Source organism: Haliotis rufescens, unplaced genomic scaffold (assembly GCF_023055435.1).
Source record: "Haliotis rufescens isolate VD_foot unplaced genomic scaffold, xgHalRufe1.0.p SCAF_14, whole genome shotgun sequence".
In the NCBI taxonomy this organism is placed as follows: domain Eukaryota; kingdom Metazoa; phylum Mollusca; class Gastropoda; order Lepetellida; family Haliotidae; genus Haliotis; species Haliotis rufescens.
In genome coordinates, this window is record NW_025963824.1 from 31,297,924 (window position 1) to 31,310,581 (window position 12,658).

The 12,658-nt window shown below is 45.2% G+C and overlaps 1 long non-coding RNA gene across 1 annotated transcript; it reads right to left on the minus strand.

Moving 5' to 3' along the window:
- Positions 1-243: 243 nt before the first annotated feature.
- LOC124143339 lies at positions 244-11,671 on the minus strand. The gene is made up of 2 exons (XR_007220631.1): positions 11,311-11,671; positions 244-1,462 (listed from the first exon to the last, which is right to left on the minus strand). It is a non-coding gene; the product is annotated as an uncharacterized LOC124143339 (long non-coding RNA).
- Positions 11,672-12,658: the final 987 nt, after the last annotated feature.

Consider the following 12,658-nt stretch of genomic DNA (forward strand, 5'->3'; position numbering starts at 1 on the left):
TTTATCCAGGGTACTATATCTACCCTGTATTGTCAAAAATATCCCGCAACCATTAACTACTATAGTTTGGAGTCAGCCAATCACAACGCACTCATGTGCGAGAGAATTTTTTGTGGATCGTTTTTGATGAGATGGCGACATAGCTTCCGAAACGAAGCAAATGAACTCGAATTTAATCCATGGATGGATTTCTAACACACTTGAACCAGAGGGTACTACATGTACATCAATTATTGTTCACTACATGTCTGATGAATCCTACAGCCGTTTCTCGGTATATCCTTTTGGAAATTATAGGTACAGACAAACGGATCGTAAGCGGTGATCACCAGAAGCCATGTTCACAACAGCCGGGCAAAGAGAGTCTACACCCATGTTTTATAGTGGCTAAAAACGAAAACAACAAACAATTATTTGATGGTGATGGGTTTGAGATCATAGATGTGTTTTAGGGCCTTAATCTTGCAGTGTATCGGCAACTGTTTTGAGCCTAAGAACGTTTGTATTTGTTGGGTCAGATACAGTTCCTAAAGGTATACTTTCTTTTGCCCGACAGTTTACATCTGGAGGTGATTCGATTTGATGGGGACATATTTGGATAAAGAAGGTTCTGTATGGACATGTCTTCGTGAGCAAAATGTTTTTTCCGAAAGAAACCGTTCATGGCGAGGGATATAAGGCATTTCGAGGTACGAGGCATCCCCCCGACACACACACACACCCCACTCCACATTGTCTTCCAACTCGAATGACATGCAGCAAAGAATTTGAAAATATGGGTGAAAACGATCTATCTGACCCCACTTCAATACGATACGGTGCTTATCATATAGCCTTCAGTACCTTGGACTTTTAACCACGTGACGCTACCAATGGGACATCCTAGAGTGAACATCACTTGATCAGGAGTAACACTGATATTTGATTCTCAAAGAACTTTTAACCTCACACGAATAAAAATCAGTTTCATGTGCTTACAACCACAAATACATAATACAAGGCCAATATGTTAATGTTTTGCTGGTCACTTTCGAGTTCAGACAAGATTAAACAAGGCCATCCATGAGCATCTTCTTTGGAAGCCTTTTCCCGGGAAAACACATAAGTTGTTGAGAGATTTAAATATATGGGTTCATGTTTATCTGGAAGACTTGATGTTGATGGTGTTCATGATGTTGATGATGTTGATTTATGAGCACATGGGCTTCATGTTCACCATGTTCTCAGCGCACGTGAACGGGAGTTGTACAAGACGCAGGATGGTGTCGCAGACGTCCTTGATGGGGCTGATGCAGGCGCCGAAGGGCAGAAGCAGAACGTAGAGCCAGGCGATGAAGAAGCCGATTGGCCATCCTAGGAAGATGAGCACGAGGAACCAGAGTATTGCCCAGATTATTCCGGCTCCACCGCGTCCTTGACCGTCGCCATGACCTTCACCTTGACCTTCACCGAGACCCATTTTCTGTGGGTAGAAAAGGTTAATTTTATTTCGCTTGAATAAGATCACGATGCGGTTGCATTTGAATGTACCGACGCTCGCTTAACAATGACACGATAGCTTGAATACATCTTACCGGACTTTGGATATAAGCTTTTGTTTGTTTGTTTTGCAGTTTAGAACCCCGCAAGGTTTCGAAAACTAGCATACACGTGTATTCATATACAACCAGACAAATACGAATATGGCAGACACGGACATATAACATGCATATGATACAAATACACATAAAAAATAAGGTCATAATTATGTATACGTATACAAGCATACTCATAGACATGTATTGGTTTGTTTGTTGTTTAACGCCGCACTCAGCGATATTCCAGCTATATGATAACGGTCTGTACATAATCGAGTCTGGACCAGACAATCCAGTGACAAACATCATGACCATCGATCTACACAACTGGGATACAATGACATGCATCAACCAAGTCAGCGAGCCAGACCACCCGATCCCGTTAGTCACCTCATTCGACAAGCATAGTCGCCTTTCAAAGCAAGAATGGGTTACTGATCATTAAGACTAACCCGGATCTTCACGGGTCGATAGGCACGTAGGAGCATACGTACACTAGCATACAAACATACAAACACACAAAGATTCATACGGGCACAGTTGTATATAGCATACTAGCATAACAGTACACAGACACAGGTCCATAACAACGCGAATGTACAAGTGCATACGTATACATACACAAGCACACTGACATATTACAAACGTTATCGAAACGTGAACGCTACCAGGCTGAAACCAGTCTATAAAAAGCCATTTCCTGTGTATTTCTTTATAGCCATCATCAAAGAGTGAGTGAGTGAGTGAGTGAGTATGGTTTTACGCCGCTTTTAGCAATATTCCAGCAATATCACGGCGGGGGACACCACAAATGGGCTTCACACATTGTACCAATGTCGGGAATCGAACCCGGGTCTTCGGCGTGACGAGCGAACGCTTTAACCACTAGGCTACCCGACCGCCCCCCATCATCAAAGATGGATGTTAACATGGTTGTGCCCTGCTGCTAAACAGGCATCAGTAAACTTTAGGACACCAAATTTTCAAATGTATCATTTAAAAAATACTGAAACCAAATACGCAAAAAAGTACATGTATATTCAGTACCCATATGCGATAATTGCCATTATTACATATGCCGCACATACTCACACGAAGCTCGCTTGTAACAGACAGTATGGGGATCTAGGTTTGGCGTAACGACGTGGATATTTATACCCCCACCATTGTGCGAGATTAGCTGTGCGGAGGTGGATTGTGTACAGTGATTCTGGTCACAGGTGCTCGTGATCGCGCATCGCCTTTGCGTGTCCTTGACATAGTACACTCATTGGAAGGGGTTCAAGGCTGGGTGTGGCCATCGGTAATTGATAAGTGTATAGACTGACACATTATTTTACACTCGCATGTGCATGTGTCTCATTAAGCGGCGTAAAACAAGATTCACTCACTCACTCACTCACTCACTCACTCACTCACTCACTCACCCACCCATACACTCACCCATCCATACACTCACTCACTCACTCACTCACTCCCATCCACCCACTCATTCACTCACTCACTCAATCACTCACTCCCATACCCTCACTCACTCACTCACTCACTCACTCACTCACTCACTCACGCACTCACTCACGCACTCACTCACTCACTCAGCCAACCGTGACCGCGATGCGTCATTGAGCGTTTTGTAAGCTACAGTAATGTCACTAATCCTGTTTGTCTACCCACGCAGCTCGCTCAACACCCTAAACATTTTCAGAACTTCATACATAATACCTCACACTGGAACGCCTTAGAAAACGACAACTCAGCAGTCACTGTAGAAGTATAAACTGAACTATGGTCCCACAGTGGGGCGTCATGACAGAGATACCTGGCCGGTTAAGTATCCAATTTCACGCCGTGTGATCTTCCTATAGGACTATTGGATGTTGTGGTATGGCAGGTATGTGACGAAGGGTCACTTACAGAGGCAGGGGCAGATGGACTTAGATTCAGTTATCGGGGGGTAATCTATTTCTTGGGAGGGTAGGTTTTTGTCCTGATTCTATCGTACAGCAAGTTTCTGCTACAATGTGTGTTTAACGTCAAGGTGTCCCTCTGTCAGCATATCAGGTATAGAAAAGACATGTAAATTGTCATATTGCTGGTACAAGTGACATTTCTGTATACTGCGACATGACTAGCCCTGACGCTTCGCTAGTACAGGAGAGATTTCAGTATACTACGACACGCCCAGCCCTGAGACCCTGCTAGTACAGGAGAGATTTCAGTATACTACGACACGCCCAGCCCTGAGACCCTGCTAGTACAGGAGAGATCTCAGTATACCCTGCTACCCTGAGACCCTGTTAGTACAGGAGACCTAGAGATCTCAGTATACCCTGATACCCTGAGACCCTGTTAGTACAAGTGAAATTTCAGTATACTGCAACACAGCTAGTTCTGACAATCTCCCCGAGGCAAGAGCGTCCACTAGCCTTTTTATCCAAGTCTTATTTCCACCCTTGCCAAATCAAGTCCCCTTTCCAGTTCTCAATATGATTGGACTATCGAAAATATCGATAGTCCAATCAGAGTACGTTTCACCAAATCAAAAATCTACGACTAGTACACCTTCGTATGAAAGTGATTCACCGCTGGAATATGTCTTTTCATCTTTTAAACCCCCCAACGATTGCCAGTGTGTTTGTGTCAGGGATGAATCGCGCATGTTTTCGTTGACTGATCAACTTGGCCGTCGCCTATGGTAGTCGCCATCTTTGTGAAGCTGTACGAGATAAGAACAGCGATCTGATTGGATATCGCGTTTTCATTACAAGGGGCACAACTCGTGATCTACGCGAGGTATACCAGGGCCGAGCCAAGAAAAGTGGCCTTGATGTGGCAAGGGTAAAAACTAGGCTCTGATACAGTTTAGTGGACACGCTTGCCTCGGGAAGATGGTCCTGACACTGCTAGTACAAGGGTTCCGCAACATACAAGACACCCCGCTGGTACACGCAATTGCCAATACGTGTGACAACAGATCCACTTATCTGGTCAGTGAGTGAGTATGGTTTTACGCCGCTTTTAGCAATATTCCAGCGATATCACGGCGGTGGACACCACAAATGGGCTTCACACATTGTACCCATGTCGGGAATCGAGCCCGGGTCTTCGGCGTGACGAGCGAGCGCTTTAACCACTCGGCTACCCGACCGCCCCTTATCTCGTCAGCCTATGTGAGCCAAGGTCTTGGTCCTGTGAAACAATACAGTGAGTCAGGGCAGGTATATCTTTGATCTCGGTGGATAATCATATAACCGCCTGCCCTTCAGATAAAGGCCGTAACGTCAGGATGCAAATACGGACCGCATTCCTGAGTATGACAAACATAATATCACACCACGTTTTCTATACCTTGTGATATTCACATTTACTTTTTCTGATGAACGAGTTTACAGACAATCGTGTCAATCAAACCCGTATCCATTATACCAGCTGCAGTAGTTTACAGCATAACCGGTTCTGACACCTCGCTAGTATAGCCACCTCTCTAGTCCAGACACCTCGTTGATCTTGACACCTCGCTATTACAGCCACCTCCCTAGTCCAGACACCTCGCTAAACTTGACAACTCGCTAATACATCCCCTCTCTAGTCCAGACACCTCGATAATCTTGACACCTCGCTAATACAGCCACCTCTCTAGTCCAGACACCTCGCTAAACTTGACAACTCGCTAATACAGCCACCTCTCTAGTCCAGACACCTCGCTAATCTTGACACTTCGCTATTCACGATATTCTAATATCAACAACACTCCATGTTATCTCTGTTTTCGGCACGAACACATTTGATACCCGCCCTGTTAATTATATGAGAAACCCTTCACGGAGTTGAGCCATACAACAAGTTGTCCGGTATAGGCAGGTGACGACACCCGTCATATGTACGTACCTTATCCGCTGAACTTGCTGCCTGGTTCTATCCTAAATATAACAAGTTAAGACGCAGAATACAGATGGTCGTTCCCAGATTCGGGCGGGTATGTACCCTTTTAACCGTGTATAGCTTCAAGGATGCTGACCTCAATGATGCATTCCCAATAACGACGCTCGTGACGGCGGTGTATCATGTGAGTATGTTAGTCACAAGCCCACGCTTATATAATATTATCCACACGATAGGCCTGAGTATTTGGTTCAGCTATTTATAGACCACAACACTGCCTCGTGTGCTTGTGTACGGAAGTGTTGTGTTTGTTTGTTGTTTAATGCCACTCAGCAATATTCGAGCTATATGACATGTAATCGTGTCTGGACCAGAAAATCAAGTGATTAATATCATGAGCATCGATCTACACATTCTATAACATGCATCAAACAAATCAGCGAGCCTCATCACCCCATCCCGTTAGTCTCCTCTTGATCCGTGAAAGATCAGGGTACAGAATAGTTCTTCAGCAACCCATGCTTGCCGTAAGCGGCGATTAACTGGATCGGTTTGGACCGTTGTCATATAGTTATATATTCCTTTGAACAACAGTCGACAAACAAGCAAACACACATTTCCATTTTAATCTAGGTGTTTATGGGGACACATTAGGTAACAGACACATTCTGCATTGGGTGAGTGTGATTTTACGGCGTCGCTTTAACAACAAGACTACCCCTCCGCACGTAATTAGGGCTGTGTGAAGGTCAGAGCAGAAGGAACACGCTCTATCCCTTCTTGTAAACACAGTGACAAGCTGGTGGTAGTAGTGGCGGTCCATCTCTCTCCCTTCACGTTGAGGCTGATGTTAATCAACAAAACAAATAGTTCTTCTAACTTATGAGAGGTTGACGTTAGAAGAATGTAATGGACGGTCGTGTATTAGGAACAGATTTGGCAGATAACCCTTTGTAAGAGACCACCAGATGGGATTAACGTTCCTGTCTTGTATTACGAGTTAAAGGTCATCACTATGGCGACAGCAAAACTTGCAATAACACGTGCATGTAGGTATGCGTGTCTTGATTCTCGACAGTGCATGAAGGTATGCGTGTCTCGATTCTCGAATTCTTCAAATATTATGTGTGGGTATAAACTCTTAAAACCCCAAACTCCTAAAACAACTATTACTAATCTGTCAAACAGAAGTACGACATGACTGCTCTGATACGCCGGCTTCAAACAATTTTTACGAACTCGGTTATTTCTAACCATACGGGTAATAAACCGAATTATTTCTTTATAATCGGGTTTGCATGGTTTCAACAAAGACACTTTACGTTTCAGAAATAACAATTTTATGCGAAAATCGTGGTTTTGATCACTTGCATATGATAATTATTACATACATTGGGTATATGTGTATGGCGCAGGTATGATTTATCCATTAAGCTACACGTTAGTTACCGAATAACACAGAATATGATAGTGAATATGATTTAACGCCGCTGTTAGCGCTCTCCTAGCGATATAGCGGGGACGGACAGCAGAAATGTACTTCATGGACTGTGCTGATGAGTGGAATCGAACCCGGGTATTCGGCGTGACGATCGAACACCTAAGCCACAAGGCTACCACACCGCCCTGTACAACATAACAGCTTCCCAAAGTCAACTTTACACTTTTCAGGTAAACAGTGACAGCTTGTAGTAGCTGTGTCATTCAGTATGATTCATTGACATATGATACCGCTTGTGAGATATATATCGTCACATTAGACTGTAACTATGACAAAAACCTTATAAATCAATAATGTTCATGTCACCGAAGTAGAGAGCTCTTGCAAAGTAGCAAGGATAAACTGAACTGAATCACATGCATGGACAAAGTGAGTGAGGAGTTTGGTTTAACGCCGCTTTAAAAGTATTCCAATTATATCCCGGCGTGTCAGCTTAATGTGGGAGGAAAGCCCGAAGTGTTGCAGGTCTCAGACGTTAACCACTTCGGTGAAACCCAAAGGGATAGTTCTGACAAACCTAGAAACATAATCGGGGCGAACCGGGATTCGAACCCACAATCATAGGTTTCTTGCGTGCCCAAGGGACGCAACTCTGCACAGAGAATCGCGGCGCCCTAGGCTAGACGACTGGGCCACCCGTGCCCCCTGGACAGAGTGGAACCATCCATCGTTCAGATGAACGAGTTTACATTGCGGGATAGAGGAGGGCGGCATAGCAAGGTTGTACGTGTACACGTACGTCAGTAGATGAAGTGGGTGAACAAAGGCGGGGATGGGGAGGGGGGGGGGGGGGGGGGGGGGGGTGTGAGGGTGTAGGGGGATGGCGTTGGATGGGTGCTGGATGTACGTGTACACATCAGCACGGTGGTAGAGAGGGGTGAGGGGAGGAGATGGTGTCATACCCCCTGTCTTATCACCCACACTGCTCAACTGGACCATGTCGAACCCCAGTGACTGTCACCCTCCATTAGACCACGTGGTTTATGTTGTAGATGAAGCGAGTAGCTTGTAGGGGGAGGAGGCGGGGATGGCAGCACAGTGACGCAGGACTGGTGCATTTTTTAAAGTAAGCTTACAATACGGGAAGTGGTTGAAGCGATCGACTTGAAAAGGAGGGGGGAGAGCAGGGGTATGACGTTAGATTGATGCAGGGTTTTAAAATACAAATAATACAAATAAACATACAATGCGCGCAGTGAGTGGAGAGAGTTACTTGAAGGGAGGGGGGGGGGGGGGGGGGGGGGGATGGTCGCATGTACACGATATGCGCATTGTGGATGGTTGAGCGTGAAGAGGGGACAAGTTGGAGATGAAGCTGTAACACCGAGGGGGGCAGGGGGAGGTGATGACCTTCCTTTGACCTGACACAGTTTATAGAGTCTGTAACGACAACGATGTTGACACAGCTACGGGAACAGGTACACATACAGCGGCTTGGTGCGTGGTGAGGATCAACACCGGCTTCCGTTATCCCTCCTTACATTCTAAAGCTTCACACATTACACGCTGGCTGGGACACTACACTACACACTAACATCCACACACCTGAACACACTACACACTAACATCCACACACCTGAACACACTACACACTAACATCCACACACCTGAACACACTACACACTAACATCCACGCACCTGAACACACTACACACTAACATCCACACACCTGAATACACTACACACTAACATCCACACACCTGAACACACTACACACTAACATCCACACACCTGAACACACTACACACTAACATCCACACACCTGAATACACTACACACTAACATCCACACACCTGAATACACTACACACTAACATCCACACACCTGAACACACTACACACTAACATCCACGCACCTGAACACACTACACACTAACATCCACACACCTGAACACACTACACACTAACATCCACACACCTGAATACACTACACACTAACATCCACGCACCTGAACACACTACACACTAACATCCACACACCTGAACACACTACACACTAACATCCACGCACCTGAACACTCTACACACTAACATCCACACACCTGAATACACTACACACTAACATCCACACACCTGAACACACTGCACACTAACATCCACACACCTGAACACACTACACACCGGCTGGGACAGTACACTACACACTAACATCCACACACATGAATACTCTACACACTAACATCCACACACCTGAATACACTACACACTATCATCCACACACCTGAATACACTACACACTAACATCAACACCTGAACACTCTACACACTAACATCCACACACCTGAATACACTACACACTAACATCCACACACCTGAATACACTACACACTAACATCCACACACCTGAATACACTACACACTAACATTCACACACCTGGACACTCTACACACTAACATCCACACACCTGAACACACTACACACTAACATCCACACACCTGAACACACTACACACTAACATCCACGCACCTGAACACTCTACACACTAACATCCACACACCTGAATACACTACACACTAACATCCACACACCTGAATACACTACACACTAACATTCACACACCTGGACACTCTACACACTAACATCCACACACCTGAACACACTACACACTAACATCCACACACCTGAACACTCTACACACTAACATCCACACACCTGAATACACTACACACTAACATCCACACACCTGAATACACTACACACTAACATTCACACACCTGGACACTCTACACACTAACATCCACACACCTGAACACACTACACACTAACATCCACACACCTGAACACTCTACACACTAACATCCACACACCTGAATACACTACACACCGGCTGGGACAGTACACTACACACTAACATCCACACACCTGAATACACTACACACCGGCTGGGACAGTACACTACACAGTAACATCCACACACCTAAATAAACTACACACTAACATCCACACACCTGAATACACTACACACTAACATCCACACACCTGAACACACTGCACACTAACATCCACACACCTGAACACACTACACACCGGCTGGGACAGTACACTACACACTAACATCCACACACATGAATACACTACACACTAACATCCACACACCTGAACACACTACACACTAACATCCACACACCTGAACACACTACACACTAACATCCACACACCTGAACACACTACACACTAACATCCACACACCTGAACACACTACACACTAACATCCACACACCTGAACACACTACACACAAACATCCACACACCTGGATACACTACACACTAACATCCACACGCCTGAACACACTACACACTAACATCCACACGCCTGAACACACTACACACAAACATCCACACACCTGAACACACTACACACAAACATCCACACACCTGAACACACTACACACTAACATCCACACGCCTGAACACACTACACACTAACATCCACACACCAGAATACACTGCACACTAACATCCACACACCTGAATACACTACACACTAACATCCACACACCTGAACACACTACACACAAACATTCACACACCTGAATACACTACACACCAGCTGGGACAGTACACTACACACTAACATCCACACACCTGAACACACTACACACTAACATCCACACACCTGAACACCCTACACGCCAGCCGATACTATAAGACAGAGAGAACGTCGATGCATTTTCCACCTGGTCACATTTGACGCTAGTTGATGACACTGATGGAACAATTATACACTGTAAGTTTTAGTTTGGCAGCTCATTGCCGTGAGACATGGGCTCAAACGACTTTGAGTTTGGGACAACGAGAAACAGTCGGAGAGGTCTGATAAAGGATGTTAGTGTTAGTGGGAATACGTTCTACCACGGACATGTGTACATAGGTCCGTGGTTCTACAGAGAAAATACGATGCCAAATATAGTTCGATGATGCACAAACACGTATAAAACAGCCTTTGACCAGTACAGCAAATTCATGAGAATAGGACAGATGTCGATAATAATGACTGGTGGTTTTACTTGTGTTTTTCCCATCCCAGCCGCTCACCCGCCTCCCTGTCGATAGCCCTATCGCCCCCTCCACCCACACACGGTAAACGCCACGTATATATTCACCACCCTCGAATGCTTCTGCCAGTCTCACAGCCACGCCCCTGTCGGATAATACTACCAGAGAGACAGCAATCTGTCCTTCCTTCCTGCCAATGCTTTTCCAAAACCTTCACAATGTTCTGCTAAGTTGTCCTCTACATCTCTACGAAACATTCTCTTTGAAAAAACTTAGCCTCTGTAGCTATTTATATACTGCAACAGTTCATGGGGATGCAACAACGCCCCTTAGCAAATAGTTGAATGTACTTACCTGGTCAGAACACACAGGTAAACGTTAATGCTGCACAAACACGTAAGTATTAATCCAGGTGTTTTTGTCCAGTTAGAGTGTCCAGCAGTAATACGAACAGGTGTTTTCCTGTTCAGCCAGCGTCCTTGCTCGTGTGGGATGGTTGGATATCAGCCGAGCAGAGGAGAGGATTACTCAGCGCTTCGGCACACAGTTCATACACACACACACACACACAGGACTGAGTGCTTCGCAGAGATGTGAGGGGGGCTGTGTTAACGCTTGGTCGCACTGAGGCAGTGTGTTACACTTCAGAATAGCGCTGGAGATATAGATATGTGCTTACACCTGCCTGAATCAAACATATGCGGGCCGTGCGGGGGTCAACAAGACGGGGGGAAAGAGGTGAGGTGAAATGGGGTTTAACGCCCCGTTCACGATTCTTGCACTTATTTGGCGACGTGCATGCACGCATGGGTGTGTGTGTGGTGTTTATTATGTGTGTGGCAGATTGTACTAGTCCGGACTGATGTGTGTACGAGGGACGGAGATGTATGACAGTAGGAATGAGATATATGGCAGTAGGAAGGGGATAAATGGCAGAAGGAAGGGGATATATGGCAGTAGGACAGAGATATATGGCAGTAGGAAGGAGATATATGGCAGTAGGAAGGATATATATTGTACTAGAACAAAGATATATGGCAGTAGGAAGGGGACATATGGCAGTAGGACGGAGATATATGGCAGAAGGAAGGGGATATATGGCAGTAGGACGGAGATATATGGCAGTAGGATGGATATATATGGCAGTAGGACGGAGATATATAACAGTAGGACGGATATATATGGTGCTAGAACAAAGATTTATGGAAGAAGGACGGAGATATATGGCAGTAGGAAGGGGATATATGGCAGTGGGAAGGATATATAAGGCAGGAGGAAGGATATATATGGCAGTAGGAAGAGATATATAGCAGTAGGAAGGATATATAAGGCAGTAAGAAGGCGATATATGGCAGTAGGAAGGGGATATATGTCAGTAGGATGGATATATATGACACTAGGACAGAGATGTATGACACTAGGACGGAGATATATGGCAGTAAGACGGACATATATGGCAGTAAGACGGAGATGTATGACACTAGGACGGAGATATATGACAGTAACACGGATATATATGACAGTAAGACGGAGATATATGACAGTAAGACGGAGATATATGGCAGTAAGACGGAGATATATGGCAGTAAGACGGAGATATATGGCAGTAACACGGAGATATATGGCAGTAAGACGGAAATGTATGGCAGTAGGAATGAGATATATGGCAGTAAGAATGAGATATATTCCAGTAACACGGAGA